Raw genomic sequence first — 19,595 nt, forward strand, 5'->3', positions numbered from 1 at the left:
AGGATGCCAGCTGCCGTTAAACCCCGAAGAAGAAGAAGCTCTGTCCCAGAATTCATAGCGCGGCCCAGCCCAGTTTCCAACAATGGCGGCAGCTAGTTAGTTTTAATGTTACTCTTATTATTCTTTCTGGGTCACAAAATAAACGTTTAACATATTTTCAGGCGAGAATGTAGCTGTGTAAACCTCAAATATCTGCTCAGTTTATCAGGACACCACATATTTTCAAAAGCGCTCCGACGTTTTCGGAGACATCTGTTACCCACTAGCTCGATAGCGAGCCGGGGGCGAGGCTCACTAGCGCCGTGAGAACACCGGACTCCCGGCAGATTGTTTTCAAACCCACTGCCGTCTTTCGCTACTCAGGTTAAATATATATAAGTCACTTAGATAACTTAAAATGTTATTGTTTGGCTTTTTTTAGTATTTTATTTGTTCCTGAGTAAATCGGTTTGGCTGAGATTAAAGTTATAGTTCTTACACAGCTGAATAAACGTCAAGCAGACAGCTGATTATCAGAAGTGTGAGATGCTGGAAAATTTACTCCGGTGTCCCGTTATATTTTAGATAGCAAGGAGTTGATTAAACTTCACCGAAACAATCTGCAGATTTCATTAAAATTTAATAAACTATCATCTTGTCTTTATTTTTAGTTAGCACAGACCTTAAACACTTAAAGCTGTAAGCTAATGATAGTTATATAAGAGCAGATGCTGCTGGTGCAATAAGCTGTAGTTTTACGTCCAATGGATGATGATCTGATTAGTCGACTAATCGCAAAAATAATCGGTGACTAGTCGACTATCAAAATAATCGTTTGTGGCAGCCCTAGTGGCACACAATTACTGTTTCACGGGTGGATAAAGCCACAGTAATTGAATGTTACATTAAATTGCAACCCACCCTACCCTGATTCCCAGTCACAGCCACCAATCCTTAATGACTTTTCTGGTGGAAACCCTGGAATAACTATCTGCAACCACCATTTTGCCGAAACACACCTGATAAAAAAAAAAAAAAAAAAAACAATTTAAAAAAAAAAATTGGCTTGTACTGAAATAAAGTCTTGCTTTGCCCTTGAGGTGGGGGTCCCCATATGGACGTAACATCACATGTAAACCATTAATAGCATCTGAAGGGTGCCTGGTGTTGATGATAAACCCGTGGTTATATCGAGTTTGAGATAAACAATATGAAGCAACAGCAGCTCAGCAGAACAGCCCGGGTTCAGCCTGCAGTATGTCAAAGGATCAGGTATCAGGCCTTATTGTAATATTTTAACTAATTAGATTCAGTCATCTGCTCCTCTATGCGCAAACACTGGAGGGGAAACCTGATACTGGAGGGTGTGGGTAGACAGCTGTGGGGAGGGAGGATGGGCCAAGGGGAGGAGAGAGAAAAAGAGATGCACACCGCACATCTCCTCTTCAAAAACATCTACATTATTGATAAAGGCTGGTTTCTGCAGGGAGGGACCAGAGCACAGCGATCCTACACATCTCCAGCACGAGCCACCAATGCATACACCATCATTTGAAGCTTTATTTAAAAAATAAATGAATAAATAAAAAAATATAAACACCACATACACTCATGCTTCAGCATGGAAGAACGGAGGAAAAATAAACAGAATAAGTGGGTGAATAAGGAAGCAGGGAGTTGGGACAAACTGCTTCTTTAGAAAACATAAGAAGGAGAGTCTGTTGGAGGGCTGTGAAGGGTGGATACCAGCTGAACAACAAACCAGCTATATAAAAGCCTGATTTCAAAAGAAAGAAGAGGAGTGAGGGGAGGGGGAGAAGGGCTGCAATGAGAAGGCAGCAGCAGCAGCAGCACTCGTGACACAGTTAGCGACAGCGCTTGTTTGTTCGGCACAGCCATGCCGCGGCAAGCTCAGCTCACACGCTCGCACGCTCAGCTCCCTTCACTACGGCTCCACTGCTGTTGTCAAGGTAACAAGCTCTCTGGACTGAGGGAAAAAAATCCTCACATTCAAAATACATCTTTTCAAATGCTGGACTCGAGATGTGTTGCATGTGTTCTCAATATACAGCTAGGGCATATACAGGGTGGTCTTCAGAAAAAGAATGCTTCTCGTTTTACTGTAAAAACCGATCATTTCCAGTGAGCCTTTTATCTAATATAGACAGAATTAAAATGAAGGACCGCAATGAAAGCACTATAGCTGTGAAATTCATATTTCAGAGGTGCTTTTTAAAAATTAAAATAGAATCCAAGGTCTCATCACGAGAGCAAAGATTACGGCAGAGGACAATCTTATCTCACTAGGTGAAACATCCACGGGATTTCAACTGGTTAATCATCACAGGGATCCATATAAACAAAGGAGAAAAATAAAAGAGCATGCAACTTGTGCTCATATGTTACAAGTGTGGGTGTGAGAAAAGTAGACTGAGCAAGATTTGTCCAATCTAAAGCTAAAAATAGCCACTTTTTGCAGTCAGAATGAATACTAAACATTACTAGAGTTCAGTAGTTAAAGACATGAAAATGAGGAGCAAGGAAAGTCTTATGTTCCTAATAATTTCTTAATATACAGCTGCCAAAATCATAACAACATTGCAAACAGGTGCTGTAGGGAGTCATGGTCACATACATCCATTTCACACAGTGACGGATTTCAAATACGTTAAATCCAAAACACGTTTTCTTCTAAGAACCCTTGCGATATTTTGCAATATAAACCCGCACATCGGTGTCAACATGGTGTAGGCTGGAGTGGGTGGATTTGCTGGCCTGCCACTGTCCTATTTTACAGCAGAGGCACTGGTTGATGCTCCAGAAAAAACTGCCAAAAACAGCAGTGCCTTTCAGACCCATTCTCTCCATCAGTACATTCCAACTACGCTACACTTGTTTCTTCTCTTCCTTTCTTCATTTCATGTGATTGATATGGAATGCCATTTAAAAGGGGGTTTTCATAGGACCAACTTCCTTAAGCTTAAAATTTCAGACACACACACACACACACACACACACACACACACACACACACACACACACACACACACACACACACACACACACACACACACACACACGATCCTTCTATTGCAAACACATACAATAAGATCACATTACACATAGGGCTGCCACGATTTGTCGACTAGTCACGATTACGTCGACTATCAAAATCGTCGACGACTGATTTAATAGTCGACGCGTCGTTTGAAACTTTGTACGATCACAAAAGACGCAGGAATAAGTGGCAGGATTTAAGAGTGTAATAACGGACTGAAACAGAAGATGGCAGCATTGCATGTACAAGGATGTCAGCTACCGTTAAACCCCGAAGAAGAAGAAGAAGAAGCAGCTGTGTCCCAGAATTCATAGCGCGGCCCAGCGCAGTTTCCAACAATGGCGGCAGCTAGTTAGTTTTAATGTTACTCTTATTATTCTTTCTGGGTCACAAAATAAACGTTTAACATATTTTCAGGCGAGAATGTAGCTGTGTAAACCTCAAATATCTGCTCAGTTTATCAGGACACCACATATTTTCAAAAGCGCTCCAACGTTTTCGGAGACATCTGTTACCCACTAGCTCGTTAGCGAGCCGGGGGCGAGGCTCACTAGCGCCGTGAGAACACCGGACTCCCCGCAAATCGTTTTCAAACCCACCGCCATCTTTCGCTACTCAGGTTAAATATATATGAGTCACTTAGATAACTTAAAATGTTATTGTTTGGCTTTTTTTTTTTTAGTATTTTATTTGTTCCTGAGTAAATCAGTTTGTCTGAGATTAAAGTTATAGTTTTTACACAGCTGAATAAACGTCAAGCAGACAACTGATTATCAGAAGTGTGAGATGCTCCAGAATATACTCCAGTGTCCTGTTATATTTTAGATAGCAAGGAGTTTATTAAACTTCACCGAAACAATCTGCAAATTTAATTAAAATTTAATAAACTATCATCTTGTCTTTATTTTTAGTTAGCACAGACCTTAAACACTTAAAGCTGTAAGCTAATGATAGTTATATAAGAGCAGATGCTGCTGGTGCAATAAGCTGTAGTTTTACATCTAATGGATGATGATCTGATTAGTCGACTAATCGCAAAAATAATCGGTGACTAGTCGACTATCAAAATAATCGTTTGTGGCAGCCCTAATTACACATCACACTAAATCTATAGTCTGTAATATGAAAACCAGCATTTTACTATTTGTTCATCTGAAATATTTTTGTTCCATTTATTAGAAATGGCTTTTCCTCACTTAAAGCTATAGGCTAGTTTAACACAAATATTTCCTGCTCGCCTTTTTCAAAAGACGCACAAAGCCGAAAATTGCACTGCAATGTCTGATGGACTACACACACTGCTGTCTGCAAACATACTAAACTAAAAGAGCTAAGATATGGGACTGCAAAATGAAAAATGTATTTATTGTGCCGCTCGTGTTAAACAATAGGATTGTAGAGTAGGAAAAGGCCAGCCATGGTGTTCACTGATGCAGTTTACACAAAAAAAAAAAAAAAAAAAAAAAAAAAAAATGTTTAAACCGAGAAAGCTTGCTCAGCCATTAAGCCTCGCACACAACCTGAGCATTTCCACAGTTCTGCCATTTGTCATTTTCTGTTGCCATGGTTTCAGTGAAAGACAGAGCTCTATGAATATTGGAAATGGAGGAGTAGCAGCACATGGTACATAAACACCCGCACATGCTCTAACACCACAGAACGAGTCAACTGTGCTGGTTCTAAAAGCCTGCAGCCATCCACTCACCCACACATTTCTTAGCCAGTAAAAAAGCAGGCATTTAATAAATATCTCCAGCTGACACACATTGTCTCAACACATACACTAAATCAAATATCCAGCTACAAAGCCAGCTTGCCAGTTCTACACACGGTTATTAAATGGATTTCTTTAAACGCACAGTCTGTTCTCCATAAAACAGCATGCCTCTCTAGAAGATGCAGATAACATGATAAGAACAATTATTGGACAGTACAGAACTGCAGCATTGATTGCAGCATTGATGTGTGATAGAATTATTATTATTATCCACATAGCTGACATGAGCCATTGTCAAATGCACTAAAACCTACACATTAACTGACAACAGAGTAGGGCTGGGCGATATGACCCAAAATTCATATCTCGATATTTTTTAGCTGGGTGGCGATTTAAGATATATATCTCGATATTTTTTTAAAGCCATAAGTTAAGAACAAAAAGAGTTCTTAGTCACCCTGTGTCCCAGATGTCACACAGGCATTTTTATTTACATACAGCATAGATTTACATGAAGAAATTACTCAAAAATAAATTATCAGCATTTATTAAATAATCATGCTCCATAAATAAAAGAAAACAATGTTGTTTTTGTGCATAACAAAAAGCTCATAATTGTGCAGTCAAAATGTAAACTAACAGATGCTGAGCATAATAACAAAGACAGATTTCACAGCTGCTCTGTTCCCAACTTCTACTGCGTGACTGACAGCCTTGAGTTTGAAATCCGCTTCGTAACCATGTCTCTTAACAGGTGCCATTTATGGTCCTTATACACACACAATACGGTAATATTACGTCGAAGCACAGTACGTATCACTCTGCGAGGCTCCAGACTACGGTAGCCGTAATGCTCCGACAATCAATGAAGCGCTGCAGGTCCGTAGCTTACCAAAGTCGTAAAACATTTTTTTGACAGATTGCTGAGCGCCGTGTACCACCTAAGATCGGTTCGCGGTCAGTAAGCACAACCAGAATTCATGCATAAGGCGCGCTGTCAACTTTTGAGAAAATGAAAGGATTTTAGGCCGTGCAGCCCCTGTGGGCTGCATGTCGTTAGCGTGGTTAGCTCGTTAGCGCGGTTAGCTCGCTAACACGTTGACGCCATCCAGCCCCACAACTCGCTAACGGAGATTTGCCGTGTCCATCTGGTCGCTGCCTGCAGGTGAAGCTATGGGGGAGGGGGAGTTGTATTCAGTGAAGGAGACGCGAGGCCGAGTAACGTTGCGTAGAGACAAAAGTGGACGAAAGAGAGGCAAACTTGTGGCTCCACAAGTATAATTATAACGTAACATAGACTATATCGATATAAAGGATATTGTCATATCTTATATCTCGTATGAAAATATATTGATATTTTTAAAAAACTCGATATATCGCCCAGCCCTACAACAGAGCATGTAAAAATGCCAATGTCCATAGAGGTTTTATATCGGGATATGAGATTTTGGTCATATCGCACAGCCCTAGATGGCCGCATCCTATGTGAAAGTGCCTTAAGATAACATCAGGCTTGACTTAAACGCAAAAGCCTGTAGCAAATAAAGACATCCAAAAAATACGCAAGAACTAAATTTGTATTTATTAGAAAAATAATACATCAGAACACAGTCAAAAGTCAAAACAACTCTACAAGTCATAGTCATCAAGTACTTACACAGACACACAAACAAAATTGTGGAGCTAAAATACTGCAATAGTGAGATTAAGGGGTGTATCAAAAAGAATCATCCCATTTAGAAGTGCTTTAATTCTGCAGCCTTTCATCAGATATATGTGCTAGTAGAAAGAAGGGATTTCTGAGTTTGACAGTATGTAGCATAACAGCATTGGCTACATAGACTCCAAACATGCTTGAAAATGTAGTAAAAGAGTCTGAATATCGTATGGACATACCGAGTACATACAAAGGGCCACAGCATATGTGAATGCTGTAAGTTTTGTAAGTTAAACTTTATAATTAGACATGTATTTTAAAATGTACAGCAATTCTCTACATCTTTTACTTAACAAACAAAACATACACATTATATTAAAACTATACTATTAATAAAAGCTTCCCAATTAGTACTAAAAACATCTGCCTATTAAAATATCTGACTGAAGAGACTAAGAGAAGCCAAGGCATCATCGCTGGAGCTTTTTATTCATGACCCCTTTGACGTTCCCACAGTTTGCAGTTAACTAAAAAACTTTTGCAAACATAGAAATAAAAGTTGGTGAAGCAGGAACGAAATATCTCTAATCTGCTGCCTCTTTGCTGTTAGCTTCCTCTATGCTTCATTAGCCCTCCCATGAGCTGCATCTGACATGTGACGAAGTAAACAAGGAACGACATAGAACTTGAGTCAACAGACTGGCCCACATTACTGGCAATACCCAGTCAGATTTTTGAATCAGGATTAGACCAACCAACATGCATTTCAATGAATGCCTAGTAACCCAGGTTATTGTAAGTTAGAAGATGAACACTCATCATGGAGCATTTTCAGTATTAGATATCAGATTAGGTCTGATAGGAAGCATCTCCTGTTGTGTGCTACATGTGAGTGAAACAAGAATCATGAGTGAAAACAGGTATGAAGACACGTCCTAGTTTATATACTGGTAAGAGTAACCGCACAAAACCACACAATTCACAAGAAGCCATTTCAGACTTTCAACATGTTCTGATGAGTTTACTGGCAGCATCCCTATGCAGCCACACACAAACACTGTGTTTCTCTTAGATTTCCCATTTTGTTCCCATTAGGAAGCTGTCTAAGCACCAACACACAGTGTGTATGTGTTAAAGCAGGGAAACTACTGGAAAGCGTGGAAGAAACAGCTACATTAGTCTCTGGCTATATATGCTTCTGTTAAGCAAATACTACCCTCTAAAGATCTGTCACTGAAGCTAAAAATGCTATGACAACACGCAGTATCTCGATAAAGGATATAGATCATGAACACATACACCCCACGAGCATTGTGTATTTTTTTTCCTTCTCTTACTCCTAAGATGCAAGAAGACAAATTGCACATGAGGTTGCTGCAGAGCACTTTAATCTCATGGATGAAAACCAAGCTACTAACTCTCTCCACTCTTTCTGTGGAGGTATGACTGCCATGCACTCACTAGAGCAGAAAAACACAGCAGTTTGGATGGTGGCCATTTAATACTCAAAAAAAATACTATTAATACATCACCAAGAGAACAGCAACGGCAGTATTACAACACAGCATTTTATTTATCAAGGTGCACTTGTACGCGAGTGAAAATTGTTCCCCTCACTTCACACAAATCTTTCTACCTAAAGCTCCCTATATGAAGCAAAGGTAATTGATTTTAAGAAAACAAGACACATACTCATCCTGTAGAAATATAAAAGTCAAGAAATGCAGAAACCTTTAACTGCTCTTGGGCAACTCTTTATACTTACATTCTGATTATATTATGCTCAGTAAAAATGAAACAGTCAGCTTTACCCTAAGTTTTATATAGTGCCTATGCTTCGACATCGAAATCCACCAGCCTTTTGACTTGCATTCCTGTAAATTAATCCTGTTGGTGTGTGCTTATAATTTACTATCGACTGTTGTCATGGTAGGAAACAAGGCAAACAGTTAGGTTCAACGCCCTTAGCCTCCTGCACACAGTGCTTCCTGAGGAACCAAGGCTACTGCATAGAGGTGGAGATGGGGGAGGAGACTGTCAGAGAGAGGGTAGATGAGCATGTGAGGATGCAGTGTGCAAGCATATTTCTGGGCTCTGAAATGCGAAGGAAATGGTGGCTGAGGCAAAGTGGAAGCTGGAGAGAGGGGAGAGAACAGAGGGCTGGGATGTGGAAAGCAAGAGGACATGAGTGGAGTCAAGCCAAATGTGTGAGAGAGCAGCATAACAGCGCACAGCGGGGCTGAGTTCAGCAGACAATATCATCTATCCAGGAATCACAGAGGGCAATATGATGAAATTAAACAGATATGTTGCACGTGAGTATGACAAGCATGCATTTGTGGCAAATGGCTACATGAAGAGCATATCCATACAAGTACAAATCAACAATCGAATTGAGGAAAATTACGTTACGCTGGCATGGCAAAGGAGGCAAGCAAGACATTAAACCTTTATTTATTCTGAAGGACCAAAACCCCAGAGAAGCGACCATAAAAAAGAAAAAAAAAAAAGAAAACACTCACTAGCTTTAAAATGAATTTACTATGCTTTTCATTATTTTCTGTCATTATTTACATGCAATTAAATTGCCATTGTCAAATAGTAAGGTGTGTGTATGTACAAGTTATAAATAATAAATCTCATGGTTTAGACTAATCTAAACCCTTACTTTCAGAGTTTCTCTTTCTACTCTTTGATTTAATACCAGTAAGACAGGATATCCCTAATGACAAAAGCACACAGCTCTCTCTAAGCACAGCAGCTCCATCCATTCACTGTTCAAACCTTTTGTTTGCAAGGTGCAACCAATCAGAAGATAGACAGCTTAAAGGAAGCTAATATGTTTTGTTTCAGACAAAGGATGAACAGAGGACCTCTACCTTTAAGCATGATTTTGAACAACGAAGTATGCAAAGCTAGATTCCAAAAATAAAAATATGCCGCAGGATATTGATATTGATAAGTTTATTTTTTATATCCTTCTGCAAACACTCTTTTAACATATATAACAACGTCTAATGATCCCAAAAGCTTACCGGTTATAATGACACTCTGAAGTATCAATAGTTTCTGACAAAAATTGCAGGAAATTAAACAGGCACAAATAGAAGCACATTAGAAGTTCTGGAGATTTAAAGATTTAAGATTTAAAAACAATTAAGGGTTTGGCATCAATATCAAAGCCTTGAGAGCTCGCTTGCTAAATAAAAAAACAAACATAAAAAACAAACATATTTTGCTACATGTCTTAGAGGTGCTTGTTGGAGGATGAATGTAATTGGGGGGGGGTTGCAGTTCAAAATCCCACAAAACTGTGCTGTGCTCACAAAACAAATGTAAACAGAATCCTGCAAGATAATTATGCATTGGAAAATGAGGCAATAGGTTTTAGAATTATATTAAAGGGAGAAGCAACACGATCGCACACATGCACAATTTCTAGTACAAGTGCTGAAACTTTAAAGCACTAATGTGGTCCTCCTCCAACACCTTTCTCTAAAAAAAAAAAAAACTGTACATTCAAAACAGACTAAGCTCTGATTGTGGGTGAAAACTGGCTTTGCATAAGTAATGAGGAGGAATAAAAGACTGCCCTACATCCACACCAGAGATTACACTGCTAGCTGCCGTTTCTATAAAAAGATTCAATGCAGGGAGTATGAGTGACACAGTCTCTCTCTCACACACACACACACACACACACACACACACACACACACACACACACACACACACACACGGTAGTATATTTATAGGACAGAAGGTTTTAGCATAAAAAAAAAAAAAAAAAAGGATCAGTCTCTGGTTAACTGCAGTCATCCAATCACAGATCTGCGACTGTTTCAGGCTTTGGAAGACAAACACAGCGAATGCTGGAAAGATTAATGGCTGCTCCAGACCAACTTCAAATGCCTTATACATTTCCTGTTCTCCTGTTTTCCACTTCTCATTTAGACTGCTTCCTTTTTGGGCAAAAAACAAACATCTATGAAGTATCACAGTGTGTGACACAGAAATACAATGCGGACATACAAGCCCAGTCTGAGAGCCAAACACATGTTAGCCTGTAGCTTTAAGAAACTGCTCTGAGCTGCCACATATTCAGCAGGGAAAGTCCCTGTTGCAGGCTGACTGAGATGATGTGATTTTCCATTGCTTGATGACAGCTGGGTTAAACACATTAGCTACTGGTTTCAGGGAATTTTTTTGTTAGCCCCAAAAGATAATTCCCTCTACACTTAAAATGTTGAAATAAAAAAATGAATCAGATTTGTTATGTACTTCAGTATAATTGACTTTTGTTTAGAATATGTTAAAAATGTAAACCCCCTAAAAGTGCACAGCTTTATGTCAATCAGGTTACAAATATATGTTCCATAATATTTTTGTGCTCTGTGTCTGCAGCATAATAGGCAATCATATTAACTACAGTAACCAGTCACCCCTTCCCCCCAAAGGGACATTTTAAGGCGGGAAAACCCCTTGCTACTTAATTCACTACTGGAGAATGAGCAACAGTTTCAGTTTTTTGGCCAAACTGCAGGGCATTAATGTCAGGATTGGCTGATAACAGAGAAATGGGATTTGGGGGAATTTGAGTTTATGTTAAATGAAACTCAATACATAAGCAACTATATCACGTGGATTAAAATTTGCTCTTTGTTGTGACCATTACGGTGCATCCTACTTTTGCAAATAGGACTTGAGATACTTCTACAACTTGAGTGGACTGTGTTTGACTAAAATACTCTGGAAAGGTTGTCTAGATATCTAGAGTTTATGGCATATGTCAGGCTAAGAATGAAGCCATGAGGTTGAGAGAAATGTTCCTGTGAGACTGGGTGGTCTCAACATACAGATCTCAGGAAGGATTAAAATATATTCTGCAGCACTTGAAGAGCGGTGCGCAGCAGCCTCAATCATTTTCAAATGGAAGCAGTTTTGAACCACCTACAGTCACCCTAAATCTGTCCTACAGACCAAATAATTAATCAAGGACAAAAGGCCTTTGTCAAACATTTAAAAAAAAAAATGGCTATGTCTGCCCAGCACATTATGTCCTAATTATAATGAAAGTAATCTGGATCCTTACCACGGTTTAATGGGGTTCTTTTATTTCTCATGTTTAACCTCTACACTAGGTTACGTATCAATGGGTCTGCTAGCTTTTCCATTTATCCAGAAAGTAACAGAGACAAACCAACAAACCTCAACAAAAAAATTTCCCTCTATGGAGGAACTGCCTCCTTGTGAATGTCAATACTGACAAAAATAACTTGCATTTCTGGTATATTTTAGAATTAAGTCATCATAAAAAGTGACTTTGTCTACAGCAGCAGCTTTGTCCTTTTTCCTTCTCGCCAGCCTGTGTGTCATGTATGGTTTACAAACCCTGTGGGTGCACCTTCAGCTGCAAACACGTGGACAATAGAAATGTGGTTATGTGAGATTGCACAAAACAGAAAGTGACAAAGTTGTGTTATCGTTCTACCTCCCCAAACTTTCATGATAAGCTCCAGACATATGTAGTTTATGTACTGTCCCGTACACGTGACCTCTTCTCACTTGTCCTAGCTGTTAACTGTTAAGAGCTTCACTAACAGCCTTCATGTACCAGTTCAACAAGGTCACAATAAAGGTTTTACCGAACAGGAAATGTCCACAAAATGTTCTAAATTTGGTCTCGGGTGTAAAATTAGCAGAGTACCTTAAATAGGGATAAGTAACTCTTTTGTAAATAACAGAACCATTGTACAAATGCATATAATTTATTCATTTGAATAATCGTGAGTAGGTCTCTCCCCAATAAATGTGCAGTTAAACATATATGAAAGGCCAATGATGTATATTTATTAGAGGACGTTACAGTGCGCTGTGAGAAAGAGTTCAGGCTTTCATCTGTGTTTTTTTCATGCTTCAGACTGAAAAGCCTGCAGTTTTTGATGCAATGCTACGGCCAGTCTAAGCATGGCTTTAACACATTCCCCCAATATCCTTCAACAGTGTCACATGCACAACTACGAGGACATCCAAGTTATCCTGGAAAGCTAGAGGAACTGACACAGTGTTGACACAGTGGCCTCATTTGTCTGAACTACAGTTTATGTCTGAAGCCCCTAATGAATAATGGACCAGGCCTCTTCTACCAATAGAGCAATGACCTCCATTACAGCAAGCCAGAAACAAGAACTTGAAACTTCATGGCCCATGCAGGATCCATAAATAAGCTTTGACAAAGTATGTCACACAACTGAAGGCAATTACCAAAAAAAAAACCCAAAACAAAACATGAAGAAGGCAAAGTACAACAACATTAACAATAGGTGAAGAGAAGAGTAACATGTAACATGGACAGTGTCGAGAATCACAAGCTCTTTATAGAAACCAGGCTGATTGTAAAGACAGAAAACAGCAGAGTTGTGAAAATGCTTGTACTAGTCAAAAAGGGTGCTCAGACCCTTTGTGTTACATATACTACCCCGCAGCATTGGGGGTAGGGGCGGGGGATAATGGATGCATGTATACGAGCAGATCTTGTCTCTCTGGTATTTAGGTTTGCCTTTACTTTTCATTCACATCCCACCGGCACAGCCGCAGAGGCCCATCTCCCTGCAGCCATCCCCTCCCCCCTTCCTGTTGTTGCATTTCAATGTAAATGGGCGCATGAATGGCTGCAGCTGGCCCATCAAAAGGCCAGCACTGCTCCTGCGAAAGGGTCTCTGTGATTGAGATTCAGCCAGGCCACCCCACTCTACCCTCCCCCACTCAGCACATTGTCCTAACCCCCTTACCCAAGTCTAAGCTTATAGCTTAGTCCCAAAATAAAGAGGGCACTACAGGACAGCAGAAAGCTGATATAGCTGTGGGCCTCTGAGCATAATTGTTGTCAGAATGAAACCATTTCTCAACTCGGCAATAAAACCAAAACATATTTTATTTTATCAGAAGATGACAAAGGTAAGTAACAGACAAAAAACAAGATCACTGCAGAGAACAGAAAGGAACAGACCCAAAATGTCTTTCATATAGAGTGCTTACAATCAGTGTGGCATGATTCTTCTATTAATATGTCATGTAGAAAGAGAAGGCTGTCAACACAACTTTGAACACTGATGGGAATTTGCACAGCAAATCCAAATAGTTTCTCTCCTCTTCTCTGTTCCACTGTGCTTACACTGGTATATTGCAAGCTCAGCAGTACAGTGGTGTATTATACGTTTCTAAGTATGAAAGGTTCCACTTTGGTCTGGGTAACATAACTCTTGAGAAGGTCCACATTAGGCTTCGTGCAGACGGCTGCATGCCTGCCAATTTGCTATGACCACACTGGCTTGTCTATGCAGAAGCCACCAACTTCCAAGTGTACATCTGTACAGAAGAACCACATTACAGGCAGCACCAACGGCTCTGACAAATCATCTTTAAAACAGTGATTTACACAAAAGCCATTTAAAGAGCTAATGGCATTCACAAAAGCCTCTGACTGAGAAAACACAGCTTTTCAGAGGGTTTAAAACCACAAATGCATCATTTAAGCTCTGGAAGGACATGGAAAAGCCATTTAAAATAATCTGTAAATTAGAAGGGAGAAACATAGAAGGTGAGAGATCAGATAAGCACCCTGTCATGTCTTTTCCCCATGTGTCAGAGACAATCTGAACAGACCAGGACAGCGGTGCCCAGAGGGACGCATCACACAGACTGTCTGCGCCATTAGCTTAGAGACCTGGCCGACTAACCTCAGGACATTTCCAACCCCACATATGGATAATACATCATTCCATGCAGTCTACTGCTCATCCGTACACTCAAACACCAACTGTTGTCTCCAGATTTACAACACCCCTAATTCATGCCTGCCCAGATCGAAGAATGCAGCCATTTGCCTAATAGTGTTACCAATTCAGACACTTTCAGTTTGAATGGACAAATGAGATGAAGCTTTTTATAGCCAAGACTTTCAACTATTAATTATTCCTTAAGACACACGTGGAGTCATATGAAGAATGTGAACAGTAGCATATCTAGAAAAACATAAAAATGAAACTATGAAGACATGCTCGTACAAACATTAGGTTTACTTTGTACCTGAGCCTCTTTGGAGTCAATCAGAATGGAACTAAAAGTGTGACTAAACATTGGCCTACGCACCTACAGATATCTTAGCTAGAAGGCAAACTATCCAAGGGCATAGGTCAGCTCACGCCATACGGCATTTATGACCTCTAAATAAATCGAACCCTGGAGTATACTACTGTGTGATAAAAGTTTTGACATTTTCTGCATGTCTAAAAATTATAATTTAGCATATCAATAGGTTTCCCTGGAAAATAAGAGTGAAAAATATTCCATTTTCAAGCTTCGATCAGAAAGATCAAAAGCCAAGTCTGTGGGGGGAAAAAAAAAACATTTCTGGAGAAGTAGTAGCATGCCAGAGTAGAAAACCTTTCCCCTTTGATGTGCAGAGACTCAGGGAAGAGAAAATATTATCAAAAGTGCTGCAGCGGAAGGCTAGCAAGTAAGCAGAATCTAACACGAGTTAAAGACTCCATCAACCATCAGGACCTTCTAAAACCTGAAACGAGGCTCTACAGTCCCTGAGGGAAACAGCAGCATTGGGGCCCGCCATTTTGTTCCATTTCGCTTCGAGGACAGAGGAGGGGGCAAAGGACTAGACTGAATTTCAAAGGGCTTCCGATGCCATTTGAGTATCCACTGAGATTGTACTGTTAGAACAGAGCAGCTATAAAAGATTTACACAACTCAAACAGGGAGGAAGAGAAAAAAACTAAACATGAAGAAAGGGGGGGGGCAGACAGGCAGATGCAAGAAATAGGAGTAGCCATGCTTGTTTACCTAAAAGGACCACACTCTCAGTACAAGAGGGGGAGGGGAGACGCTGCATTGACAGAAGGCAGGCAGAGTGAGTGCTCGAGTTGCAGCTAAAGGCTTCTTTTCTCTCTTACGACCAACACAACTGTTTTATCCTTCCATTTCAGCTAAAGATGGATCTGCAAAGAGTACTGCAACACTGCGCCAGGCACCTTTGAATTGAATTATTATATAACACATGAGAGCAGAAAACACACGACCACTCTTTTTTTCCCCTCAATGCTGCACACATAAATGTTGGCAACGGTGTAAATATCACAACATTTTTTTAAGACAACCCCTTACATAAACAAATGTGAAATTTAGCCATATATTCTATTGAAATAACAGTCATACACCACTTTCTACAAAAAATAGAATCAGCGCCACAAACTTATACTGCTGTACACAACATAATCCTATAAATTTAAAGTGTACTATAATCACTCTACCCAAAACTATAGGTCAAATTTTGTCAAATGTTCAAAAAAATAAAAATAAAACACAACACACACACACAAAACCCCCTACAACCCCCCCCAAAAAAAAAACCAAAACAAAAAACCCAATAAAAAAAAAAGAAAAAAGCACGGTATACACACACAATTAATTTCAATAAGTACATGTTCAGTACAGCTTCTCTAAAAAGACAAAACTGAAATTGAGCAGTTAAATAGATTTGCAGGGTCAATTAGTAAACACGCACAATAACAACCTGCAAACCACCGCAGTCATTTAAAGGAATATAGTAAAGCATGTTGCTGAATAGTTATTAGTACTCAGTCATATTTTTAAGCATAAGGGCTACTGAACAACTGTCGCTGCATTTTACCTTTACTTAGCTTGAGTTTTCTTGATAACTAAGCATAATTCATTATTCTGTACTTCTGACGGGTTATCACTTGATTTGCTAACAATAATAGCCTGGTTGTCTGTCCTGTGCAACAGCTACTGTCAAGCCAGCCAAACAGAGCAATCAAGCAGGTCTTGTTCTCTTCCTTGCCATTCTGTTGTTTGTGCATAATACATCGACTTGTTCACCTTCATACCAGCTTTTCATCATTAACAAAAAACAACAAAAAACAAAACAAAGGTAGTCCATCTTTGAATGAGACAGAAGACTGAAGAGGAAAAACAGAGCACTAAGGTTTACAACATGCTTAACAGCTGGCCGATATCCGTACACCTCAGAGGTTGAGTAAGGTTGCATCGACACTAATCTCTGTCCAGACAAGTGTTTCAGCAAAGTTTCAGATAATCTCTGTCTACACAAACTGCCCGTGAACACACAACACACGATTAATCGCAAACACTGTGCATGAGTGTTTTTATAAATCAGGTAACACACAAATTTAAGGCAATCGTGCTGTCAGAACACAACATGAGCTTCCGAAGCAACTAGGGACGTAGTAATTTGGAGCAGGTATTGGTCAAAACCAGACCAAAAAAGCTGAGATAGATATTCATGTTCATGCAACATTCTTGTCAGCAGTGGTGGATAAGCTGCTAGCATGGGGGAAGGTAAAAGCTTTGTCACTTTCAAGATGGTATGCCAGCAGCAACTCTTTATGTTTGCATTGTTGTTTGATATAACCGCACTATTCAAGTGCGCTGCAATGACTGAAAAGTGAAGATGATGTTGATGTATAGGCTGTTGGCGTCTCTTACTCATTATGCTCTTTGTGTGATACTTGTTAAAAAAGATGTTTTTACAATTATGATAAAATAACATGGAATTAATTCACTTCACTCTTCTCCTGCCAACATGCATCCTGAGTATGTTGTGCAAGTTTGTGTTACATTATTGTGCGAGGTGCATTCACAGAAACTCACTAACAGAACTATAAAAAGCACAATATCCTAAATACACACTCGTCTTAAATGTTAGATACTGTAGGTTTTGTTTTTGCTTTTGTCACTGTGTTATTTATTATTTTACAAATAAATACCAAATGAATAAATGTATTCTTGGATGTATTTATCTGGTACATTTTATACTGATACCCTGTGAAACATAAAAGATCAATTACCAGTCTGTTCCCCACAATGAAGACCACGGCTTACTATTTAACTCTTCAAATCAGCAGATGCTCTAAGCCAATGTTTTAGTGTCATACTGGAAAGAAAGAAGTTGAACTGGTGCATGCCTAATGGAAATAATGGTAGTGACAGTATTATTATTAACAATGTGAAAAGTAACCACACCAAGAAGATAAAGCTATTAAATGTGTATGTATGAGATGGCTTAAGTTTAAATGGCCTGTATTTATATAGCGCTTTACTAGTCCCTAAGGACCCCAAAGCGCTTTACACATCCAGTCATCCACCCATTCACACACACATTCGCACACTGGTGATGGCAAGCTACATTGTAGCCTCAGCCACCCTGAGGCGCACTGACAGAGGCGAGGCTGCCGGACACTGGCGCCACCAGGCCCTCTGACCACCACCAGTAGGCAACAGGTGAAGTGTTTTGCCCAAGGACACAACGACCGAGACTGTCCAAGCCGGGGCTCGAACTGGCAACCTTCCGATTACAAGGCGAACTCCTAACTCTTGAGCCACGATCGCCCGGTTAACTTAAATTTGTAATTGACAGTAGGGCTGCACAATTTTGCATAAAATGAGAATCACGATTTTTTGGCTTAGAATTGAGATCACGATTCTCTCACGATTTTCTTTTCTAGTATAAATATTTATTGCACTTAAATATTTATTGCACTTATTAACTCCACATCAACTTCGTAACAGTTGAGACTGAACATAAAAACAATAAATAAACCTAAAAACAACAAATGTCTCACGTTTTGTTGTTGTACTGCTTGAAATTCTGTCTCCACCGTTGCTCGACACTGTGTGTATAGAGCAGGTAGTGCAACAATAGAAAAATAGTTGCGGGACGGCACAGTGTAGCATTTGTCGAGGGTGTTGATCATTTTCCTAAATCCCTGGTTTTGCACAGTGTTGATGGGAGCCATATGTTTGGTCAGGTGATAAGTGATAGCCTCCGTAATTTCTTTGTGCCTGCGGGAGTTCGACGTGTATAGGGAAGCGCTGTAAGGTTCCCGTTATTGATGTTTGGGTGGTTGACCGGGACGGATTTTCTCCTGTCACTTTCTCGTCATCCCTGACGTGCTCTCCGTTGTTTTTTCCCCTGCTAATTTTAGCATCACACGACACAGCTTCTGTATCACGTGGTATAAGGCTCCGCCCTTGTCATTTGTTGAGCAGGAAGAGTGAGCGCTTGTTTTCATGCAGATTACGTCCCGGATCAAAATGCGGTACAATCATCGTCGTCGTCTTTTTAAAAAAAATTTTATCGTTGTCATTTGGAAATGAGATCGCACATAAGTATGAATCGAGATTTTCTAATAATTAATCGTGCAGCCCTAATTGACAGGATCAGAGACATGGCACGCAAACGTTCATGACTCTATAGGAGAATTCTGTAACAGGAAAAGAGCCAATCAGCATCCAAGCTGGAAATCACATGAGCCAATTCCAGTTGATAAACTTGCAGTTACGCACAGCAGATTTACAAGTGTCAGCTATGTGTTGGAGGCCACATCTACTCATCGTAAAGATATAACAGAGTGCCCTTATCACTTGATCAATTAAATCTGTAACCAGAAAGAATCAAGGCATGTGGTTCAAGTGTTCTAATGGGATTAGCCAGAGATGCTGACTGAGAAACTGCATACAGTCAGCATCACAACATACACATACAAGTACATGCATATCTTACGTGAGGGGGAAAAAAGGAACAGCTCTTCAATTCTTATTTTAGAGTGAATTGAAATCTGTATGAGCAGGGGATTCTGTACATTCTGATTTTGTTCCAGTGACTACTGAAAATAAGAGCTCAGACTTGTTCTACAATTATAAAAAGGGGCATCAAAATAACTGCCCAAATTTGTTAACAAGATGGCTGTTGAGTGGCGAGAATTGCTTCTAGGATGACTTTGATAAATCGCTGTCAGAAGGGAAGGTGCTCATCTGTGGTGGCCTTTTCACAAGTTTAAGTATCTGTCTGTCCAGACCAAAACACAAGCCCAGAGTTTTAAAACTGGGTCAGCAGAAAGCTCCATTTTATTGGTCCCAAAACGCCACAGTAATGAGAATGCTAGTGGAAAACAAGCAACAACCTAGGGCTTAAAATGAAAATGGATTAGTGGGGATGGACACACAGGCAAAATTATTTTCTACATTTTGGGGGACCCTTGAGATTATTCTCAGACATGAAAACTACTCTTGGGCAGCAGAAGAGCAAAATCACAGAAGTCAGCCTGCCTGAATCCAGGCTCATAACTTAT

General features: G+C 39.9%; 1 protein-coding gene across 3 annotated transcripts in view; it reads right to left on the reverse strand.

Annotated features, from left to right (window-relative positions):
* Positions 1 to 19,595, reverse strand: part of ankrd11 (ankyrin repeat domain 11) — a 119,896-nt gene that overhangs the window by 96,014 nt on the left and 4,287 nt on the right. The gene's annotated exons all lie outside the window — the stretch shown is intronic.

Source organism: Mchenga conophoros, linkage group LG1 (genome assembly GCF_057382185.1).
Source record: "Mchenga conophoros isolate Kocher_MC1m ecotype Shallow Benthic linkage group LG1, M_conophoros_male_GT1.1, whole genome shotgun sequence".
Classification (NCBI taxonomy): domain Eukaryota; kingdom Metazoa; phylum Chordata; class Actinopteri; order Cichliformes; family Cichlidae; genus Mchenga; species Mchenga conophoros.